The sequence below is a fragment of the Crinia signifera genome, chromosome 1 (genome assembly GCF_055691185.1).
Source record: "Crinia signifera chromosome 1, ASM5569118v1, whole genome shotgun sequence".
Classification (NCBI taxonomy): Eukaryota; Metazoa; Chordata; class Amphibia; order Anura; family Myobatrachidae; genus Crinia; species Crinia signifera.
The window spans coordinates 264,842,845-264,866,587 of NC_139217.1; the positions used below are offsets into that span (position 1 = coordinate 264,842,845).

The following is a 23,743-nucleotide window of genomic DNA, read 5'->3' on the forward strand; positions in this document are numbered from 1 at the left end:
CTTGTACTGTGCGATGAGGTGTGCGCACACCGGCTTAGCAGCGTGTATGGGCAGCTTCAGGCCTCACTTTTCAGGATTTCAGCCTATAAACCCTCCTATCACAAAAGTCCAGCGCAGCTGGACGCTTTCAAGTGATCCCATAATGGAGGGTAGGAGAAACACTTGTGGGAGTGGCTAAATGGGGGAAAGGCGCCAATAGGCTTCCTTCCCCGCTGAAGCAGAGACATTGGGTGAGATTTAATAGGGGCCGATTTTTAGGCACTCAAAGAGCCGGTCCTGGTTTCATAAAATCACGGAGCCAAACAAATAGGGTGATTTTATAAAACCAGCACCAGGCTCAAGGGCCGGTCCTGGTTCCCAAAATACAGGGACAAAATGACTAGGGGTCCCCCGTATTTCAACACACGTGACTTGATTAAAGCTCTGTCCTCTTCTCCAGTAGAATCCAGTGGGGTACCTGTGGAAGAAAAACATACTCACAGATGTCTTCAGGTGCTTCTCCGGGACTTAGCCCCGCCTACCAGCCAATCATGGTCTGGGAAATCCCGATGCGGACCATGATTGGCTGGTGGGCTGAGCTAAGTCCTGGTCGGAGGGCGGAGCCACAGAAGTAAACGGAACACCAGAGCCTGGCTGCAGCAGTGCAGGGGTACCGGAGAAGCACCTGAAGACATCTGTGAGTAGTTTTCCTTCCACAGGTACCCCACTGGATGCTACTGGAGAAGAGGACTGAGCTTCAATCAAGTCAAGTGAGTTGGAATGTATGGGCTCCATGTGTGTATCTTTTTAACTATTTGTACTACTGTGGGACTACAAGTCTCAGCGGGTCCTTTATTGCCCCGCATGCTAGGACTTGTGGTTCTCCAAGTCCCTGCATGCGGTGCAGGCTTGCTGGGACTCATAGTTCTACAGCAATACACAATAGGTTTAATCTTTTCACACTTATCAGCTCAATGCCCACCTCCCAGGGCCATCGAGGACAGCCCCGGGCTTCAGCATGGGCAGGTAAGTTCTGGAGGGGGGGACCCCTTCCTTGGGGGGGTCCTCAGGACCCCTGCCCATCCTGACCGGTCAGAGGGAGAATGCTTTGGCCGGGGGGACTTGATTAAAAATTCTCCCCCCCGGCTGTAGCATTACCCTGCTTGCTGGTTGGGCCCAGTGCTGGTTCTTGAAATACGGGGGACCCCTAGTCATTTTGTCCCCCGTATCTTGGGAACCTGGACCGGCCCTTGAGCCTGGTGCTGGTTTTATAAAATCCTGGGGACCCCTATTTGTTTTTGCCCTGTGATTTTATGAAACCAGGATGGGCTCATTATGCTCAGGAGGGGGGACCCCACGCTGTTTTTTTTTTTTTAAAACCTTTTTTGTTTTAACTTTTTTTTTTTTTTTTTTTTTTTTTACACCAGAACCATGCACAGATCACAATGATCTGTGCATGTTTCTGACAAATTCGCATGTCAGAACCTGGTCTATTTGTTTTGCGATCCCATTAAATAGCCGATTTATATGCTTTTAATGGGAAACCATCTGGATGCGATTTTTAAGGCCCATACACACTAGAAGATTTTCGTTTCCAAAGACTTTGCCAAAATCTCTGAAAGATATATATTTCACCAAAGTAGTGCATACACACTATACACACTATTTTCCCCAAAGAGCAATATATTTTCAGGAGGCAAAAGACTTTGCTGAAAATCTTTCATTAGAAAAGCTATTTACATAATGGACTGGGTGTAATTTCCAAGGGTGGGAGCAGGGTTCATTTTATTCAGCGCATTATTGAACATTGGTTACTCCAGTTATTCCAGTTACTCCACTAACGCATACAGGCCAGCGATGTATACATTAGCGGCTCATTTTTTAACATTGGTGGCCAGTGGCACCGCTTAAAGTATATATCGCTGGTCTGCATTTTGTTATCATTGGTGGTCAGTAGTTTGCTGTCACTAACAGCATAATATAGAAAACATTGGTGGTAAGTGGTTTGCTGTCACTATCGGCATAATATAGAAAATATTGGTGGGCAGTGGTTTAACTAAAAGCCTATTTAAATGCATTGGTGGCCAGTGTTGTTAAAATGTGCACAGTCGACACATTCATTGTGTACTCACTTCATTGTATGCAGACTGCAGAGTGAACCGTGCAGTGGATGGAGCAGCAGGGTGGGTGAGCAGGTCGGGGTCGGAAGCAGGGGCTGCGGCGCTGTCACAACGAGTGAGCAGGACGGGAACAGGGGGTGGGAGCGGAGGCAGGGGCCGCTGCGCTGTCACAACAACTAGGCCGGGTGAGCAGGAAGGAGACCCCTCGGGAGCGGTGGACAGAAGCAGGGGCCGTGGCACTGTTACAGAAGCAGGCTGGGTGAGCATGACGGGGAAAGGGAGCAGGGGCTGCGCCGCCATCAGAACACGCAGGGTGGGTGAGCATGACAGGGGACAGGGGACAGGGGGAGGCAGCATAGGGAGGGAGCAGGAGGAGAGAGGCCGGGTCAGGAGCTGTTCATCTTTAAGCCATCATCGCTCTGCGTATACACACTGAGCGATGATGGTTCAAAAATGAACAATGATCGTCAGGCATGCTGGTTTTACCAGCAGATTAACCACTTTACTAGCGATGATGCGGGAGCGCGCATCATCGGTAGTTGGGGATCTCTGGCCCATACACACTAGGTGATTTTCAGCTGAAAAAGTGTTGCTGCTCTGGGGGAGGGAGCGCCTGCCATGTTAGTTAACTGCAGATTTTGTGGTGTCAAATTAACTATTGAACAGAAGGATCAGGGGGATTTGTGAAAATATATGTTGCCCACAGATGCCAGTGGAAGTGCGCCTCCAGTGGCCAAATTATTAATTACTTTAGTATAGTGTGAATACTGCTTCATCTCTCGCGGCAGTTTTATAATCAGGAGAAATATACTAACCATGTACAGTTACCTTGTAATAAACCAGCTCATGTCCTCTCTTTCTGCAGTACAATGCATTAAGGACCGCCAAGGATATTATGCCAAGGATCCTTACAAAAACCATGATGGGGACTGGGACAGATGAGGATATGTTAATCCAAATTCTCATCACCAGGGCAGAGGTAACAGGCTATAGTTTGAGAATGGACATTGTGCTGCTAGGAGGACGCAGAGTGTTTCTCACTGATAAGATCACAACATGTGCTGTATGGCCATTCACACAAATTAGGGCCCTTATTCAGATCTGATCGCAGAACAAATTTGTTCTCAAAATGGGCAAAACCATGTGCCCTCCAGGTGGGACAGATGTAACATGTGTAGAGAGAGTTAGATTTTGTTTCTGTGCAGGGCAAATACTGACTGCATTATTTTGACACTGCAATTTAGATTTCAGATTTAAAACACCCCACCCAAATGTAACTCTCTCTGCACATGTTACATCTGCCCCACCTGCAGTGCACAAGGTTTTGCCCATATTGAGAACAATTTTATACTGCGATCAGATCTGAATAAGGGCCTAGGTCAATCCATTTTATTTAACAACATTATCAGAACAATTGGTCTTTTGTTAAAGTTTATTTCACCATTTTTCCAATTGGCTGTATTATAATTTCTATATTGTATCATTTCTGTTCTTGTCATTTGCTACAGATATGCCGGAGCGACTGGATGCTGTGCAGGCTGTTCTGTGGGACAAGGAAATAGGAGTCTGGTTGGACTTTAATATAGAGGATCATAGACACAATCCAAACTTCTACCCCACCAACTTGGCTCCACTTTGGGCCTCATGTTACTCTGGCACGAGGCTGTGGACAAAGCAGTCTCCTACTTAGAGGTAATTAATTATCTTGTATTATATTATTTTTCTATTTGTTCCTAATTGTATTACATACTCCAGGCTTGCCTACCCTCCTGGAATTGCCGTGAGGCTCCCGAAAATCGGGTCCCCCGGGAAGGTGGGCAATCCTCCCGCATTGGCCAGGCAGCCCCCGCACCCCCTTCCCTGCAGCACAAAATGACCTTTTTTTGCGGGTCCACGAATTACGTTGTTTGACTGTCGTGGGGGTGGGGCTTGATGACGTCTGCCTGCCCCCCCCCCCCCCCCCCCCCTTATTGCTGCTGTCAGCAAGTATGACATACTCCTATGGTATTGATTCCATCTGTTAATATCGAAATTCGTGCAGACCCTAGTGCGGGATCAAAACCTAAACACTTGCCAATACTGAGAGAGCGGTCCAATCAGGAACTATAGGTGCGCCATGTATCCCAGAATTCCAATGGCAGGCCAGGTTCATGCCACTGGAAAAGTTTATTTACAAACGCATTATTACTGGTTACTACTGAAGTAATATGTAAGAATATATATAATGTAATATAACGTATGAAGTAGCTTTTATGAACTTGGCAGAGTATATATAATGGGGTATATTGGTTTGCAAATCCACTGTACTGGTTTCTCATTTCCCTACAGTATTTGGCATGATGTTACATTACCTATTTGCTTTCTCAATGCCAAAACGTAAAAAAAAAAAAACTTTTTGAAAAATAAAACTGATTTAAAATCTTACTTATATTGTCTGTATTATTTATAAATAGTGATAAAGATTTTCATGAATAGATGAGCAGGACCCTCATCCCTCGTGTGCTTTCCTTCTCTTAATGTCCCATACACTATGCGATTTGGGCCAATTCCGGTAGATCAAGCTGAGATATTGGGTGAAATCGGTCCAAATCGCATGTGTATAATATCCGTTCTGATGCACAGTCCTGTGTTCATCGGAGCGGAGTCGGAGGTTGGACATTCAGCAGGGGATCAGGTGCGACTTCTCCCTTCAGAGAATTTGCATAGTGCATGGGGGCCTTTACTTAAGCCATCTTTGATAGCACCAAACCCTGTGGTTTTCTACCACGCTGATACCCTGCGGATGTAGCTATAGTTATGTGCCCTGTACTTGTCCTCTATTGTATTCAGCTGTAGGTCACTGTTTCCCTCATTTGTATATGTACTCTGTAATTGGGCCCGGGGGATCCTTTGTGGTGCCATATAAATAAAGTATAATAACCATAATAATATGCGACCAGTGGCAAACGCAGGATTTTCTGAAGGGGGTTTCCAGAGGGGCGGAGCAAAGCACGGAGATGGACACTTAGGGGACCCAGTATATGCTGGGTCAGTTAAAGTATTATAGATAGACCAAATGTATATAAATAATATTAATAATAATAAAAAAAAATATATATATATATATATATATATATATATATATATATATATATATATATATATATATATATATATACACATACATACATACATACATACATACATACATACATACATACATACATACAGGGGCGTCAACAGCAGTATAGACCCCTGCGCATAGCAATGTATTGGGGCCCCTGTCAGGAATGTGCTATGAAGCCCCATCACCCATCTACTGGTAGTGTCCTAGCATAATTATTAAAAGATCTATGTATCAGAATCAGAATCAACTTTATTGGCCATGTGTGCTTGTGCACACTAGGAATTTTTTGTGGATCGTATTACATAACAAGAATACAATAAAACCACTAACAGCACACATTATGTATAACTGACTGACGTACCTGGCATTGTCCTGGTTTAAGCCTTTGAGTTATTAAATTATCAATGAGTTGGATATAACGGTTATCATTTATAAATAATTGGCAGCTCTTCCAACACACCCATGGGGTGGCTGCTGAGTGTCGTTTTTTTTTTGTTGGGGTTTCGCCAGTAGCCCTATTCCCCAGTTTTCCTTCAGGTGTAAAAGTTTCCATACACGTTACAATTATTGAATACAGTATTGTATATAATACTGTATACAATAATTGTAACGTGTATGGGTACCTTTACTGCCAGCCCGATTGCTGTTCATGTGTGCAATGTGTAATGACCAACCTTGAAAGGAGTGTACACCGTAAGATGCTGTGGCTTTGGTCTCAAATTGCGGTTGGGGATTCTTTGCTGGATACAGGGAGGAAAATCACGCAGCGGCCTTGCACTTTTTCTCACTTGATAAATATTCCCAGACCTGGGCAGCACTGTGGTCCCTCTGACGCCCTCGGAAGTCTTATTGGGGACACAGACACGGTTTCTCTCCACTCGCGTCTTGATAAACTTGGCCTTGCTTCCGTAGGTCATTGTGCTGCGGGATTCTTCATAAGCACTATCCGCAGGGCTGATGTGCGTGATCATAACCAATCGGCTTTTCCCGCTCAGTGCTCCCTTTAGCAGCCAGGTCAGCTTGCTGTCCCGATAGTTTATATGGCTGCCTGGTCTGTCACGCAGCGCCATGATACACATCCTGAGGGTAAGAAGGGATCGGTTGATGTATCCTCCTTCTTTCATGGTCTGGCCGCTGTTCTTAGTCTGGCTTGCTCGTTCTGATCCCGCAAGGTCTACCATGTACAACTTGCCTGTGCTCACACTATCACTGGCTGTCTGCTTTATGGTGACCTGCAATACTGCATGTGAGCGGGATGAGGTCTTATTAGCGGCTGTGGGAGCTTCTGTGCGCCGCTTGTTGCCCTTCTTCAGCAGGGTCATGGCTTCCTCAGGAGTGCTAAGGGAGAATGTAGAAATCCCTTCTATGTTGGTGTTGCCATTGGGATCCTCTCTGAGGACCAAAGACCTAGAGGAAGGTCTTAATAGGTCTCGGACGGTTTCATTATAGATCTCCGCGTATGATAATGATACGGAGATATTCTTTTTTTCCCCAGTCTCCTCAATGGCTTTAAACAGGTCCTTCAGGGTGCGATATATTACTCCAGGTTCGCGGTCCTTACCCATCATGGTGAAGGTCTTTCCGGTGCCTGTGGGGCCGTAGGCAAATATGGCAGCATTGTACCCGGACAGGATGTCACCCAATAAGGGCTTCACTGTGGAATCATACACAGTCTCCTGGGTAGCTGCCTGGTCAAACACCTGGTTAAATTGGAATGTTGTTTCTCTTGTCCTGGTGGAGCGCAGGACATCGTTAGGATCCTCACCGGGGTCCTGCAATAGCACTGTCTGCGGTCCGAGCTGGTGTGTGATGCATCGGGCGCGGTTCTTAGTCTCCGTCAAATTAACGGGACGGATGCGCAGAGCGACAGTCATTTGGTGGTCTATAGCTTTATTAGCTTTCGCCTTCTTCATTTTATATCAAACTTCAATCTTCAGAAAAGAGTGAAAAATTATCTGTGTTGGCACAAGTCCAGCAATATTAGATATGACTCAGGAAGCAGTCAGCTGCCAGTGTTCTACCCATCACAGCCCATTGTGACATCATCGGCTCATTGTGACATCATCGGCCCATTGTGACATCACTAGCTGCCATATGGCAGAAGGGCACTGCTATGTATCTCATCCAGGGTCTGCTGTTACAGAAGTGGTATCGTCTTCTGGTCCCCCTGGGATGTCTTACCTCTTACTTATTTACGTGATAAAAGTTAATAGGCACAAAGAACCTTTTATCTCTGCATGTTTGTAGCCATACACAGCAGTGGGAGCAATTGTATTAGTTCTGAAAGAAAATATATGTTGCCCACAGATGCCAGTGGAAGTGCGCCTCCAGTGGCCAAATTATTAATTACTTTAGTATAGTGTGAATACTGCTTCATCTCTCGCGGCAGTTTTATAATCAGGAGAAATATACTAACCATGTACAGTTACCTTGTAATAAACCAGCTCATGTCCTCTCTTTCTGCAGTACAATGCATTAAGGACCGCCAAGGATATTATGCCAAGGATCCTTACAAAAACCATGATGGGGACTGGGACAGATGAGGATATGTTAATCCAAATTCTCATCACCAGGGCAGAGGTAACAGGCTATAGTTTGAGAATGGACATTGTGCTGCTAGGAGGACGCAGAGTGTTTCTCACTGATAAGATCACAACATGTGCTGTATGGCCATTCACACAAATTAGGGCCCTTATTCAGATCTGATCGCAGAACAAATTTGTTCTCAAAATGGGCAAAACCATGTGCCCTCCAGGTGGGACAGATGTAACATGTGTAGAGAGAGTTAGATTTTGTTTCTGTGCAGGGTAAATACTGACTGCATTATTTTGACACTGCAATTTAGATTTCAGTTTCAAAACACCCCACCCAAATGTAACTCTCTCTGCACATGTTACATCTGCCCCACCTGCAGTGCACAAGGTTTTGCCCATATTGAGAACAATTTTATACTGCGATCAGATCTGAATAAGGGCCTAGGTCAATCCATTTTATTTAACAACATTATCAGAACAATTGGTCTTTTGTTAAAGTTTATTTCACCATTTTTCCAATTGGCTGTATTATAATTTCTATATTGTATCATTTCTGTTCTTGTCATTTGCTTCAGATATGCCGGAGCGACTGGATGCTGTGCAGGCTGTTCTGTGAGACAAGGAAATAGGAGTCTGGTTGGACTTTAATATAGAGGATCATAGACACAATCCAAACTTCTACCCCACCAACTTGGCTCCACTTTGGGCCTCATGTTACTCTGGCACGAGGCTGTGGACAAAGCAGTCTCCTACTTAGAGGTAATTAATTATCTTGTATTATATTATTTTTCTATTTGTTCCTAATTGTATTACATACTCCAGGCTTGCCTACCCTCCTGGAATTGCCGTGAGGCTCCCGAAAATCGGGTCCCCCGGGAAGGTGGGCAATCCTCCCGCATTGGCCAGGCAGCCCCCGCACTACCTTCCCTGCAGCACAAAATGACCTTTTTTTGCGGGTCCGCGAATTACGTTGTTTGACTGTCGTGGGGGTGGGGCTTGATGACGTCTGCCTGCCCCCCCCCCCCCCCCCCCTTATTGCTGCTGTCAGCAAGTATGACATAATCCTATGGTATTGATTCCATCTGTTAATATCGAAATTCGTGCAGACCCTAGTGCGGGATCAAAACCTAAACACTTGCCAATACTGAGAGAGCGGTCCAATCAGGAACTATAGGTGCGCCATGTATCCCAGAATTCCAATGGCAGGCCAGGTTCATGCCACTGGAAAAGTTTATTTACAAACGCATTATTACTGGTTACTACTGAAGTAATATGTAAGAATATATATAATGTAATATAACGTATGAAGTAGCTTTTATGAACTTGGCAGAGTATATATAATGGGGTATATTGGTTTGCAAATCCACTGTACTGGTTTCTCATTTCCCTACAGTATTTGGCATGATGTTACATTACCTATTTGCTTTCCCAATGCCAAAACGTAAAAAAAAAAAAAACTTTTTGAAAAATAAAACTGATTTAAAATCTTACTTATATTGTCTGTATTATTTATAAATAGTGATAAAGATTTTCATGAATAGATGAGCAGGACCCTCATCCCTCGTGTGCTTTCCTTCTCTTAATGTCCCATACACTATGCGATTTGGGCCAATTCCGGTAGATCAAGCTGAGATATTGGGTGAAATCGGTCCAAATCGCATGTGTATAATATCCGTTCTGATGCACAGTCCTGTGTTCATCGGAGCGGAGTCGGAGGTTGGACATTCAGCAGGGGATCAGGTGCGACTTCTCCCTTCAGAGAATTTGCATAGTGCATGGGGGCCTTTACTTAAGCCATCTTTGATAGCACCAAACCCTGTGGTTTTCTACCACGCTGATACCCTGCGGATGTAGCTATAGTTATGTGCCCTGTACTTGTCCTCTATTGTATTCAGCTGTAGGTCACTGTTTCCCTCATTTGTATATGTACTCTGTAATTGGGCCCGGGGGATCCTTTGTGGTGCCATATAAATAAAGTATAATAACCATAATAATATGCGACCAGTGGCAAACGCAGGATTTTCTGAAGGGGGTTTCCAGAGGGGCGGAGCAAAGCACGGAGATGGACACTTAGGGGACCCAGTATATGCCGGGTCAGTTAAAGTATTATAGATAGACCAAATGTATATAAATAATATGGTACTTATGTAGTATCTGGGCTGCCGATTTTTTGATTGTATGCCTTAAGTTAAGGCATACAATCAGATGCGATGCGATGCGATATCGCATCGCATACGATGCGATGCGATGACCCGATTTTTCCATAGGATTCAATGTTAAAATGGACTGAGTCCATTTTAACATGGAATTCAATGGGAAAAAGGGGTCCTTTTCATACCCCTACTATCCAAGTGGGCATGGAGTTGGATATAAACCTGTGGCGAGCGTAGCGAGCCACCGAGCCCGAAGCGTGGCGAGCGAAGCGAGCCCCGCGAGGGGACGGTATTCTGTGTCCCCTCGCGGGGCTCGCTACGCTCGCCACGCTTCGGGCTCGGTGGCTCGCTACGCTCGCCACAGGTTTATATCCAACTCCATGCCCACTTGGATAGTAGGGGTATGAAAAGGACCCCTTTTTCCCATTGAATTCCATGTTAAAATGGACTCAGTCCATTTTAACATTGAATCCTATGGAAAAATCGGGTCCATCGCATCGCATCGCATCGCATGCGATTTGGTCGGGTGCGATGCGATGCGATGGACCCGATTTCAAAATCGGCAGCCCAGTTACTACATAAGTACCAATAATATTAATAAAAAAAAAAATATACATACATACATACATACATACATACATACATACATACATACATACATACAGGGGCGTCAACAGCAGTGTAGACCCCTGCACATAGCAATGTATTGGGGCCCCTGTCAGGAATGTGCTATGAAGCCCCATCACCCATCTACTGGTAGTGTCCTAGCATAATTATTAAAAGATCTATGTATCAGAATCAGAATCAACTTTATTGGCCATGTGTGCTTGTGCACACTAGGAATTTTTTGTGGATCGTATTACATAACAAGAATACAATAAAACCACTAACAGCACACATTATGTATAACTGACTGACGTACCTGGCATTGTCCTGGTTTAAGCCTTTGAGTTATTAAATTATCAATGAGTTGGATATAACGGTTATCATTTATAAATAATTGGCAGCTCTTCCAACACACCCATGGGGTGGCTGCTGAGTGTCGTTTTTTTTTTGTTGGGGTTTCGCCAGTAGCCCTATTCCCCAGTTTTCCTTCAGGTGTAAAAGTTTCCATACACGTTACAATTATTGAATACAGTATTGTATATAATACTGTATACAATAATTGTAACGTGTATGGGTACCTTTACTGCCAGCCCGATTGCTGTTCATGTGTGCAATGTGTAATGACCAACCTTGAAAGGAGTGTACACCGTAAGATGCTGTGGCTTTGGTCTCAAATTGCGGTTGGGGATTCTTTGCTGGATACAGGGAGGAAAATCACGCAGCGGCCTTGCACTTTTTCTCACTTGATAAATATTCCCAGACCTGGGCAGGATCCCACGGCCATGCTCTGGAGGATGAGGGACTTCCGGCAGCACTGTGGTCCCTCTGACGCCCTCGGAAGTCTTATTGGGGACACAGACACGGTTTCTCTCCACTCGCGTCTTGATAAACTTGGCCTTGCTTCCGTAGGTCATTGTGCTGCGGGATTCTTCATAAGCACTATCCGCAGGGCTGATGTGCGTGATTATAACCAATCGGCTTTTCCCGCTCAGTGCTCCCTTTAGCAGCCAGGTCAGCTTGCTGTCCCGATAGTTTATATGGCTGCCTGGTCTGTCACGCAGCGCCATGATACACATCCTGAGGGTAAGAAGGGATCGGTTGATGTATCCTCCTTCTTTCATGGTCTGGCCGCTGTTCTTAGTCTGGCTTGCTCGTTCTGATCCCGCAAGGTCTACCATGTACAACTTGCCTGTGCTCACACTATCACTGGCTGTCTGCTTTATGGTGACCTGCAATACTGCATGTGAGCGGGATGAGGTCTTATTAGCGGCTGTGGGAGCTTCTGTGCGCCGCTTGTTGCCCTTCTTCAGCAGGGTCATGGCTTCCTCAGGAGTGCTAAGGGAGAATGTAGAAATCCCTTCTATGTTGGTGTTGCCATTGGGATCCTCTCTGAGGACCAAAGACCTAGAGGAAGGTCTTAATAGGTCTCGGACGGTTTCATTATAGATCTCCGCGTATGATAATGATACGGAGATATTCTTTTTTTCCCCAGTCTCCTCAATGGCTTTAAACAGGTCCTTCAGGGTGCGATATATTACTCCAGGTTCGCGGTCCTTACCCATCATGGTGAAGGTCTTTCCGGTGCCTGTGGGGCCGTAGGCAAATATGGCAGCATTGTACCCGGACAGGATGTCACCCAATAAGGGCTTCACTGTGGAATCATACACAGTCTCCTGGGTAGCTGCCTGGTCAAACACCTGGTTAAATTGGAATGTTGTTTCTCTTGTCCTGGTGGAGCGCAGGACATCGTTAGGATCCTCACCGGGGTCCTGCAATAGCACTGTCTGCGGTCCGAGCTGGTGTGTGATGCATCGGGCGCGGTTCTTAGTCTCCGTCAAATTAACGGGACGGATGCGCAGAGCGACAGTCATTTGGTGGTCTATAGCTTTATTAGCTTTCGCCTTCTTCATTTTATATCAAACTTCAATCTTCAGAAAAGAGTGAAAAATTATCTGTGTTGGCACAAGTCCAGCAATATTAGATATGACTCAGGAAGCAGTCAGCTGCCAGTGTTCTACCCATCACAGCCCATTGTGACATCATCGGCTCATTGTGACATCATCGGCCCATTGTGACATCACTAGCTGCCATATGGCAGAAGGGCACTGCTATGTATCTCATCCAGGGTCTGCTGTTACAGAAGTGGTATCGTCTTCTGGTCCCCCTGGGATGTCTTACCTCTTACTTATTTACGTGATAAAAGTTAATAGGCACAAAGAACCTTTTATCTCTGCATGTTTGTAGTCATACACAGCAGTGGGAGCAATTGTATTAGTTCTGAAAGAAAATATATGTTGCCCACAGATGCCAGTGGAAGTGCGCCTCCAGTGGCCAAATTATTAATTACTTTAGTATAGTGTGAATACTGCTTCATCTCTCGCGGCAGTTTTATAATCAGGAGAAATATACTAACCATGTACAGTTACCTTGTAATAAACCAGCTCATGTCCTCTCTTTCTGCAGTACAATGCATTAAGGACCGCCAAGGATATTATGCCAAGGATCCTTACAAAAACCATGATGGGGACTGGGACAGATGAGGATATGTTAATCCAAATTCTCATCACCAGGGCAGAGGTAACAGGCTATAGTTTGAGAATGGACATTGTGCTGCTAGGAGGACGCAGAGTGTTTCTCACTGATAAGATCACAACATGTGCTGTATGGCCATTCACACAAATTAGGGCCCTTATTCAGATCTGATCGCAGAACAAATTTGTTCTCAAAATGGGCAAAACCATGTGCCCTCCAGGTGGGACAGATGTAACATGTGTAGAGAGAGTTAGATTTTGTTTCTGTGCAGGGTTAATACTGACTGCATTATTTTGACACTGCAATTTAGATTTCAGTTTCAAAACACCCCACCCAAATGTAACTCTCTCTGCACATGTTACATCTGCCCCACCTGCAGTGCACAAGGTTTTGCCCATATTGAGAACAATTTTATACTGCGATCAGATCTGAATAAGGGCCTAGGTCAATCCATTTTATTTAACAACATTATCAGAACAATTGGTCTTTTGTTAAAGTTTATTTCATCATTTTTCCAATTGGCTGTATTATAATTTCTATATTGTATCATTTCTGTTCTTGTCATTTGCTACAGATATGCCGGAGCGACTGGATGCTGTGCAGGCTGTTCTGTGGGACAAGGAAATAGGAGTCTGGTTGGACTTTAATATAGAGGATCATAGACACAATCCAAACTTCTACCCCACCAACTTGGCTCCACTTTGGGCCTCATGTTACTCTGGCACGAGGCTGTGGACAAAGCAGTCTCCTACTTAGAGGTAATTAATTATCTTGTATTATATTATTTTTCTATTTGTTCCTAATTGTATTACATACTCCAGGCTTGCCTACCCTCCTGGAATTGCCGTGAGGCTCCCGAAAATCGGGTCCCCCGGGAAGGTGGGCAATCCTCCCGCATTGGCCAGGCAGCCCCCGCACCCCCTTCCCTGCAGCACAAAATGAACTTTTTTTGCGGGTCCGCGAATTACGTTGTTTGACTGCCTGGGGGTGGGGCTTGATGACGTCTGCCTGCCCCCTCCCCCCCCCCCCCCCCCCTTATTGCTGCTGTCAGCAAGTATGACATACTCCTATGGTATTGATTCCATCTGTTAATATCGAAATTCGTGCAGACCCTAGTGCGGGATCAAAACCTAAACACTTGCCAATACTGAGAGAGCGGTCCAATCAGGAACTATAGGTGCGCCATGTATCCCAGAATTCCAATGGCAGGCCAGGTTCATGCCACTGGAAAAGTTTATTTACAAACGCATTATTACTGGTTACTACTGAAGTAATATGTAAGAATATATATAATGTAATATAACGTATGAAGTAGCTTTTATGAACTTGGCAGAGTATATATAATGGGGTATATTGGTTTGCAAATCCACTGTACTGGTTTCTCATTTCCCTACAGTATTTGGCATGATGTTACATTACCTATTTGCTTTCTCAATGCCAAAACGTAAAAAAACTTTTTGAAAAATAAAACTGATTTAAAATCTTACTTATATTGTCTGTATTATTTATAAATAGTGATAAAGATTTTCATGAATAGATGAGCAGGACCCTCATCCCTCGTGTGCTTTCCTTCTCTTAAGCTTTGATGTCTGGCGGGTTTTAGGGGGTATTATATCAACAGCTCAGCATGTAGGGCCTGGATCAGTAATTTCCACTAATTACCCCTTTACTGCACAGATGGTGGGAGATGGGGTGGGAGAAGGGGCATTGGGCTGAATGAAGGGGTCCTGATACATAACTTCCAGGGTGGTAGAGGATGTTTAATATGCAAAGGAGGGGTGTATAGTGGAGTGGGCTTATTATTCATAATTTTCTGGTGGGAGGACAGCTTGCTTGACTGCAGATATCTCCAGTTCCTGGAAATAGATTGCTTAGATTTTAATGGAATTATAAACTAGAGAATCCCACCTACCAAATGGTAGTGGGGACTAGGGGGTCAAAGTTCAGGGGGCAGAGCAATCTGCCAACGAATATATAAAACAACATACCAGGTGTGTGGAGCTGGAGCAGTAACCAGCTGCTGGAAGGCTGATATCTCTAGTTCTGGGAACAGTAGAGACAAGCTACTAGTGTCCATCAAAGAGGGAGAGTCCCAGATTTTGGAATATATCATCAGAAAAACTCTATGTCAGACAGAACCTGAAATATCTGACTGGAAATTAATTAACAGGCTTGGATGGGGACCACTGTTTTGAAGTCGGATATCTCTGGTTCCCAAGCGCCGATTTTTACAATTCTTATACCCATGGAAAGAGGGGACTGAAAGCTGAGGGCCCTTAGACTCCTGGCGGGGTTTCTGAGTACTCAAAACCCCCCCTGCGTGAGCTACTGAGACTGGATCTGTTTCCTCTGAAGTGGAGGATTCTTCTATCCACTTCAACTCTCCATCTCATCTAGATGTGGAGACCCTCATCAGGGCTGTGAGAGAGTTTATGCATGGTTTCAATTCATACTGTGATTACAAGCAATCCGCCTTAGTTTCATGTTAACATTATTCAACTATATATACAATTCCAATGTATCAATTTATTGAAGTTATATTTTATAATCCATTTGGCTCCATTCCCAGACGCTGTGATCAAATCTGTTTAGGTCCTAATTATTGAAGTGGAGGAGCCTGCTTCCAGGTCTAAGTTTCCAGTCTTCATGCATAAAAAGAAGTCCTTGGTGCAATTCCCATCTGATCAACTGGAGGAGCTCTTATCTGAAGCATGGGCGACGCCTAATCGCCAATTTCAGATCTCAAAGCATTTTTCTACTTTCTGTCCATTCCTACTTTCTATCCATTCCTAACCGGCCGATAAAGCCATGTACCATCGGCCAGTGTGTGTGAGCGATATAGCTGTGAACAGCATCATTCACAGATATTTCTTGTCGGTTGTGCAACACATCCGATAGATCATACGTGTATCGGATCTGCCCTGCTGTCAAACACCTCCGATTTGGCCAGTTTTCATCTGATATATTAGCTCAATCCATCCGAATTGGATGTAAAACAAATCGGACCTGTGTATGGGCACCTTTAGAAAAATGTGTAGATGATTTCAGCTGAGCTTTTTTTTTTTGTTTATCAAGCACATTTTCATGACAAAAATAAATTATGAAAATATAAATATAATTACAGTAATATGAAATAATACTCAGTCAGGTTTCTTACTGGTTTTGGATTGTTAACAAATCATTCATGGTAGACAAGGAATTGCTTTATGCAGTTGCTCCAATGGTATTTTCCAATTCCAGCAGTGATGTAATTATGAGATTTGGCTGTGATGGAGAGTTTATTGTGGTCCATAACTCTAATCACCCTAGTGCCTAACTAACCCGCCAGTCCTACAGCCTAAAAGCCTCTACTGCAGGCATGTCCAAACTATGGGGTTTATTCTACTTGGTACGGTGGGACCGTATACGGGCGGATCAGGTTTTTTTTCATCTGCGCATGCGTAGCTTTCGCAATGCGCTTGTGCGGCGACCTCACACCGCTCACGGACGGGTCTCTCCATGCGAAAAAACCTGTCCGCAAGAGTACGGTCATTGTGGGCGGCACGGGGGTGTTTTTAGGGGAGCGGCCGGAATAATGAGGAAAACTGGGCGTACACGGGGGTGTGTACCAAAAATGTACGGTGCTACAACTGCTCGATCGGCGAATGCACCGTGCATTTTGGGGCAAAAACAGGCGGACGCCAAAGAGACTTTCGCTCACCGCCCACGTACGATGAAACGGACCGTACGTACGTTTCACCGACCTAACCAGAATAAGGCCCTATGGCCCTCCAGCTGTTGTGAAACTACAAGTCCCATCATGATTTGCACAGTTTTTCTATTATGGAATGCTAAAACTATGGAAAGGTATGTTGGGATGTGTAGTTTCACAACAGCTGGAGGGCCACAGTTTGGACATGCCTGCTCTACTGCATTCAACAACATCATGATTGTCGACATTTTAAATTCAACATGGTGATTTCATCACAGTGAAAGCAATGTTTTGAAATGGTTATTGGTCAGCCTGAAAAAACTCGTGCTCTGAGAATGCAAGGGGCATGAAATGATGCTTTCAGGATTGGAACCCACCTGTCTCTATGGCATACCTCACAATTTACATGGAGACCGATGCGGGACGGATGGATGTGCGCCAAAAATTTCGAGGGCATGGCCTAATCAAAGGGGTGTGTCTTATACTCTCTGCTCTCCCGTGAGGCCACGCCCTATTTTGCCGCTATGGGGGCATGACCCAGAGGCTCTGTGAGCCTCTAGCCATGCCCCCAGCCCCCTGGCTGCGGGAATAGACGCTGTGCGCATGCGCACAGTGTTTATTCCCCGCTGCTCAGCAGCCGACAGGGGGACTCCCAACAGCCCCCCTCGCCACGGGACACTGCCGCCGCGGGAGGGATGCGGGAATGTCCCCGAAAACTGGGACATTCCAGCGGTAATCAGGACTGTTGGGAGGTATGCTATGGAATCCTGGTCTTCTGTGTTTCTCCATCTGAAGGAATTAGGAAAAGGCAGAAGCAAAATTAATGTGAGTTCTTACCAGTAAGGACTTTTTAGATTTGGTCACTGATGTGTTTTCATTAATACAGACTATTAGATAGACAGTGTTTAGATAGACAGTCAATAAGTCTACACAAAAAAGTTGACTTTGGAAAGGTCGACATGGTCAAAATGTTGACAAGAAAAAAGTAGACACGAGAAAAGCTAGATTTTTTTCAATTTATTTTTGTTTCAATGCCGACATGGCTTTCCAATCAGTGTAATGCATACATTCGCAAGGCTCACTGCACTCACCATGTTTAGGACTCCGTGCCACCCCATGCTCTGCACTTTTATATTCTCCCTTCATGCCGACATGGATGTTACTGTAAGAAAAATGCAGTAAAAAAAATCACGAAAAACTTGTCAATTTTGTGTCTACCTTTTTAATGTTGACCCTGTCAACCTATTGTATGTTGACCTTTTTGGGTTGAGTTATTGACTGTCTATCTACACACTGTAGATCTATCAACCAGAAGCCGTTTGCAAAGAGCAGTGGTTCCCAACCTGGGGTACTCTGCATACCAGTTGGGGGTACTTGAAAATAATATTGGTAATGGCGGAAGATGAAAAAAAGTATTTCGATGGCAGAAGAAGACACATTGCCATGGAGAAGAACCATGTTGTGTCACGGTTCTGTCTTCAGTGTCATCAGCATCATCAGTGTTTCTTTGTGCTTTTGCCTGACCAGCAATCCACTGGGAGCTTCCCATGCTGCCCTCAGACATCAGCAATCATCTGCCTTGTGCTGACACACTTGGAAGAAGCAGCGGCATTAATCCTACAGGTGTGAGTGGGAACAATGGAGAGAATACACAACCAGCGGCCAGACATGGAAGGGCACGATTCCTGTCCGTTACTCCTTAATATAAGGATAGGCATAACTCTCACTTCCTCTCCACTCGTAAGTACTGTCTATATTTCAAATTGAGAGGAGGGGGCACTCTTCAATGAAAAGCCTAATCAAGGGGTATGGGAGAAAAAAAAGGTTGGGAACCACTGACATAGAGGATAGGTCCGTGAGGAAAAGGTCAATGTCCCAAGTGGAGGAGTATTAGGGTGTAATTGGTCTGGAAAGGATTATTCCTTATAAAAGACACAAATATATTCTACTGTCTGGAAACTCTGGAATTAGTAAACAAAGGGTCAAATGTAATAGGATGAGAGATTCAGAAAGGGAGAGATTTGGTAAGAAATCTACAGGTTTTTTTAAAGCGGCAATAATTTACACTGCAAAACAAGTTTGATTTTGCAGTGTAAATGATTGCTGCTTTAAAAAACCTGTAGATTTCTTACCAAATCTCTCACTTTCTGAATCTCTCATCCTATTACATTTCACCCATTGATCTTATCTATATGCCCTTATAGTTGAGGAGTCCAGCCTTGAATCATATTTGTGTGCTATAAAATCTAGCACCTTATGAAAGAGTGAGATCATTTGAATTGGAACACCATAAATTGAGTTAGGAGAGCATGACCTTATATTATTATGTGTATATATGGTGCTTGTTGTAGTTATATGTATAATATAGACATTGGGACTAGGAATAGCTCTGTGAGTAACCTAAGGGAAAGGGAAAACCATACTCTTTGAGGGCCTGACTAGGTATATCAAAATTATTTAGGGCACTTTGTCTACTTTTTTGGGTAGCATTTTCAGAAATAGTCTTGGTAAAGGGAAAGCATATGGGATACCTGGACCACAGAAAGGACATTACAACTATCTTCCACAATAATTTTGTCCACATTCTGTATACAAACATTTGATTTTTGTGGGATTCCGACTGACGGAACGCCCTGACAGTTGGAATCCAGGAACATTTTTGGTCAGCTTGCCTGCAACTCCACTGGCGAAATTCAATGTTCTGCCTGTTGAGTGTCAAAAAAGGGGCATTTCGGCAAAAACGGCCATGGATTGTCAAGAAACAGCCATGAATTTGACAATCCACAGCCATTTTCGATTATACTCTCAAAATGGCCAGAGAGAACTTTCATGTGAAACTCGACAGTCTACTCTTGTTCTTCAAAATAAAGGCAATTCCATGTGAGAAATTGTTAAGAAACTGAACATTTCCTACAATGGTGTGTACTGCTCCCTTCAGAGAACAGCACAAACAGGCTCTAACCAGAATAGAAAGAGAAGTGGGAGGCCCTGGTGCACAACTGTGCAAGAAGAACATTGGAGTCTCTAGTTTGAGAGACAGATGCCTCACAGGCAGGGCCGCCACTAGAAATGCTGGGGCCCGGGACTGATCTACAGTCCGGGCCCCCAGCAGCACAGCGCCATACCTCCAACCCCCCCCCCCCCGGGCACGCCCACCCCCGCCTGCCAGCCCACCTGCCAGCACCATGCCTCCCCATTACTTACCATCATGTTGCAGCCGCATCCTCCTCGCTCCTTCAGTCTCCATGGTCCGACTCCGAGCGCACACTGCACAGTGCAGCCTGCAGAGCGCCGAGCTTCCAGATTTTGGGAACAAATGGTTGACTCTAATGTTTCCCTCTACCTTACCAGATTTTCACTTCATCCAGAAATATTAGACAGATAGGGGGAAATTTACTAAGAAAAAATTGTGAGAATACAACAGAAATCACAATTCAAAAGAATGGTGGTTCCTGATTTACTAAGCAGCCGTATTGAAAATACGGCCGCTAATTAGCCAAATACAGCAGGAAAATACACTTTATTTTCCTGTTTTATTTGGCTTTAGCCTTCATGGATCAGTCAGATCTGGGCAGGCTTCAGTGTAAAAATAATGGTAAAATAAATAAATAATTTAAAAAAACGGCGTGGGGACCCCCCCCCCCCCCCCAGCCGTAACCAGCACCAGGCTAAAAGAGCCCCAGGTCCCAGGTCTGGGGCTGGTTCCCAAAACGAGTAGGGGTCCTCCGTATTTTAAAAACCAGCCCCAGGCCAAACCAGCTAGCAGGGTAATGCCACAGCCGGGGGGGAGACTTCTTATACAAGTGCCCCCGGCCAAAGCATTAACCCTACCGACCAGTCAGCCTGGCCAGGGGCCCTGGGGGAGTGGGGATTCCGCCCCCCAATAAAGGGGTCCCCCATCCAGGACTTACCTGACCAGCGGTGGCCACCGGGCTGATGAAGTTGTGTAAAAAAAAAAAATAATAATAATAAAATATTGTTTAATACTGTGGAACTATGAGTCCCAGCAAGCCTCCCCTGCAAGCTGGGACTTGAAGAACCACAAGTCCCAGCATGCGAGGCATTAAAGGGCCCACTGGCACTTGTAGTTCCACAGTAGTAAAAATAGTTAAATAAACACACACTGACACACAAGAAAAATAAAGCTTTCTTACATCCAAAGCCCACACATACTAAAACCTACCTACCTTGAGCCCTTAGGTAGGTCCCTGGGTCTTGGTCCGTGTCGGCGTCCGGGTCTGGGGTCCGAAGTAATCCATAGGGACCTGTGAAAGGAAATTATACTTACAAGCATCCTATGGCGAAGATCTGTCCAGGTCTTCGCAAAATAAAAAAAACGTGAGTGTCCCGGCGGTCACCTGTCATGGACCGAGGAGAGACGAAGAGATGTCGTATTCATTCGTATTAAGAATAAGATTTTTTGTATTCGTATTCTTAGTAAATTTCCCCCATAATCTTATAATGTGCATCCAGCTACTCTCTACATCGACCCTTACTCACTGGGAATACGGTTACTAGGTCTACAAGCATTAGGTCAACAGGACTGAAGGTCGACATGGTATTAGGTCAACAGGGTCATTAGATTGACACAAACATTAGGTCAACATGGGGAAGGTCAACATGGTGTTTTTCTTTTCTTTTTTGAGCCAACATGTGCCACCAGGCAGTATTTCATGCCCTACTATCCACTAGGGCTTGCAGGAACAATAAAAAAGTGTGCCCGAAGCCTAGCGAGTGCAGCGAACCATGGCCCTTATTCTGATTGAGTCGGGCGGCTCCGTGTGTGGTCAGACAGCCGATGTTTGGTGTTTGCGCATGTGCAGAGGCGTAAACGCATGTGCGAACGCCTCACACGTCCGAACACGGCGTGCGGTCCGTGCAGAAAATGATTGTACGGAACCATCCGAGCAGGGGGTGGAGAGGGGCGCGAAGAGCTGTTTGGGCACATTACCATATGCATACACCCCGCATTTCATGGGCATTCCCATGAAAAAGCTGGGCGTATATATGGCAATGCGGCCGCGACGCATATGTGGGAGGCGGACAGCTGACATAGCCGGATGTCAGCTGCCCGCCCATATCCCTGCTTCCATATGGAAAAATGTCCGAGTGGTCTGGAGCACTAGGTGCTGCCTGACCGCTCGGTCAATCAGTCGATGGTCGGCGACCATCGGAGGTTGGGGGAGGTTCACACAGATAGAGGAGGTGTTCACATGAAACATCCACTCGCGGTCCGTTCGCTCGGGGTTTTACCGCATTCGGATGGTGTGAGCGATCCGTACGGTAGGCGGGGCTAAGAACACTCGGTTCCTGTCCGAAATATGCATCCGTCCGAATCTACTAGAATAAGGTCCCATGCGAGGTCAAAAAAGTGAAAACCCCATGTCGCCCTTTTGACTGTCGACCTTTCCCATGTTAGACTAATGCTTGTGTCGACCTTCATGCATGTCGACCAAGTGGTGTTGACCTAGTTGCTGTCTATTCACAGACCCATACCCACTCACTACTCTCTCACAAAATAAACACTACACACAAAGGAAAAAATACTGCAGTGCTGCTAAATCAGAATTAATGTAATAAGGGGATTTTTGTAAGAACTTACTATTCTTATCCCTTTCTCTGAGTCCATCCTGGTGACACAGCTCAACCATGGGATGTAGTGGGGTCCGAAGGAGCCAGGCACCTATGCTACTTCTTAAAGAGGCAGGATCCTCCCCTGCTGCATCCCAGAAATCCTCATACAACTTTAAGAGCCCACTAGGATACATTACTCAGTACAACGCCTGAACATATTAATATGCACAATCATAAACAACCATATACCATGAAAATCGAACATGAAATGGTATAACCACTTACTGAGGGAGGGATCTCTGTGTCACTAGGATGGACTCAGAGAAAGGGATTCGAACGGTAAGTTCTTACAAAAATCCACTTTTCTCCTACGATCCCCATGGCAGCCATAACACTGGGATATCTTCCCTCCTCCTAGTTTAGACAGGATCTTTTTCAGGGACCTTGGGTATATCAGGCTCCTCCTCCCCTTCCTCTGTGTCTTTTTTTCCTGTCTCTGTTAGTTAGGCAGAGCAGGGGTTTTAATTTTGTTTCTAGCAGGGTTACCTCTATTACAGCTGGAGCTGGTAGGGTGGCTCCCTGGGAAGAAGGAAAGTATGTGAAGAGTGTGGTCTAAGAGATTGCTGCCTCACATACTGGATATACCTGTCATATTCTCTCTAAAAATTCTTGGTCATTATGGTACCTGTCGTGCGCCAGCATGGCGGGCGTTGCCGGTGGTCTGTGGATGACTATCGGTGCAGAGAGAAGCTGTCTAGAGACCTGTAGTGTCTGGGACAGCGGGGACAGCATGCTGCAGCTGCGGCGTCTCCGGCAGAAGGTGCGGAAGTGCGCGAAAGCCTTCACTTCCGCCCAGCACTGATGAGGGTGCGCTAACTAAACAGGTCCCCCCGGAAACTCAGCTGGTGAATTTTAGTTCCGCTTGGCCATCATGATACTGCAATGGCGGTAAGGATGGGGTTATGGCGCCATATTTAAACCTGCATGTGCTAGCATGGCTGTCAGTCGTTGCAGCTTGCCTTCCCCTAAGCCTGTTGATGCCCAGGAGAGGTAAACCCTTTGTTTTTATGGGCATTAAGGCCCCCATACACTATGAGATTTATCTTACCTGTAAAATTGCATCTGATTTCCCTTGAATTTCCCCGGCTGCTTCCCAGGAGGCCTACATACAATTTGACACTAGATGTGCCATTCTTTACATCCAATTTGCGTCAGATAAATCACATGTGATTTATCTGATGTAAATTTGGATGTGCCACTGAGACAATGCAGGCTGGCACCTAGCACACTGGCTAAAGCGTCTATGGGACATTGCAGACTGGCACCAAGCACACTGGCTAAAGGCCCCCATACATTAGACCGACTTGTCCTAAGGACAATTCGGACCCAATTCTCCTGCGAGCTTCCCGGCAGCTCCCCGGGAGGCTCACATACAATTTGGCCCTTGA

The 23,743-nt window shown here is 45.3% G+C and overlaps 1 long non-coding RNA gene across 2 annotated transcripts; it reads left to right on the forward strand.

Moving 5' to 3' along the window:
• Positions 1-789: 789 nt before the first annotated feature.
• On the forward strand, positions 790-16,347 carry LOC146074484 (uncharacterized). Of its 2 annotated transcripts, XR_014473431.1 has the most exons (7): positions 790-3,078; positions 3,608-3,791; positions 7,672-7,785; positions 8,315-8,498; positions 12,962-13,075; positions 13,605-13,788; positions 15,600-16,347. It is a non-coding gene; the product is annotated as an uncharacterized LOC146074484 (long non-coding RNA). The 2 variants fall into 2 exon arrangements; XR_014473432.1 differs by lacking the exon at positions 12,962-13,075.
• The last annotated feature ends 7,396 nt before the right edge of the window (positions 16,348-23,743 follow it).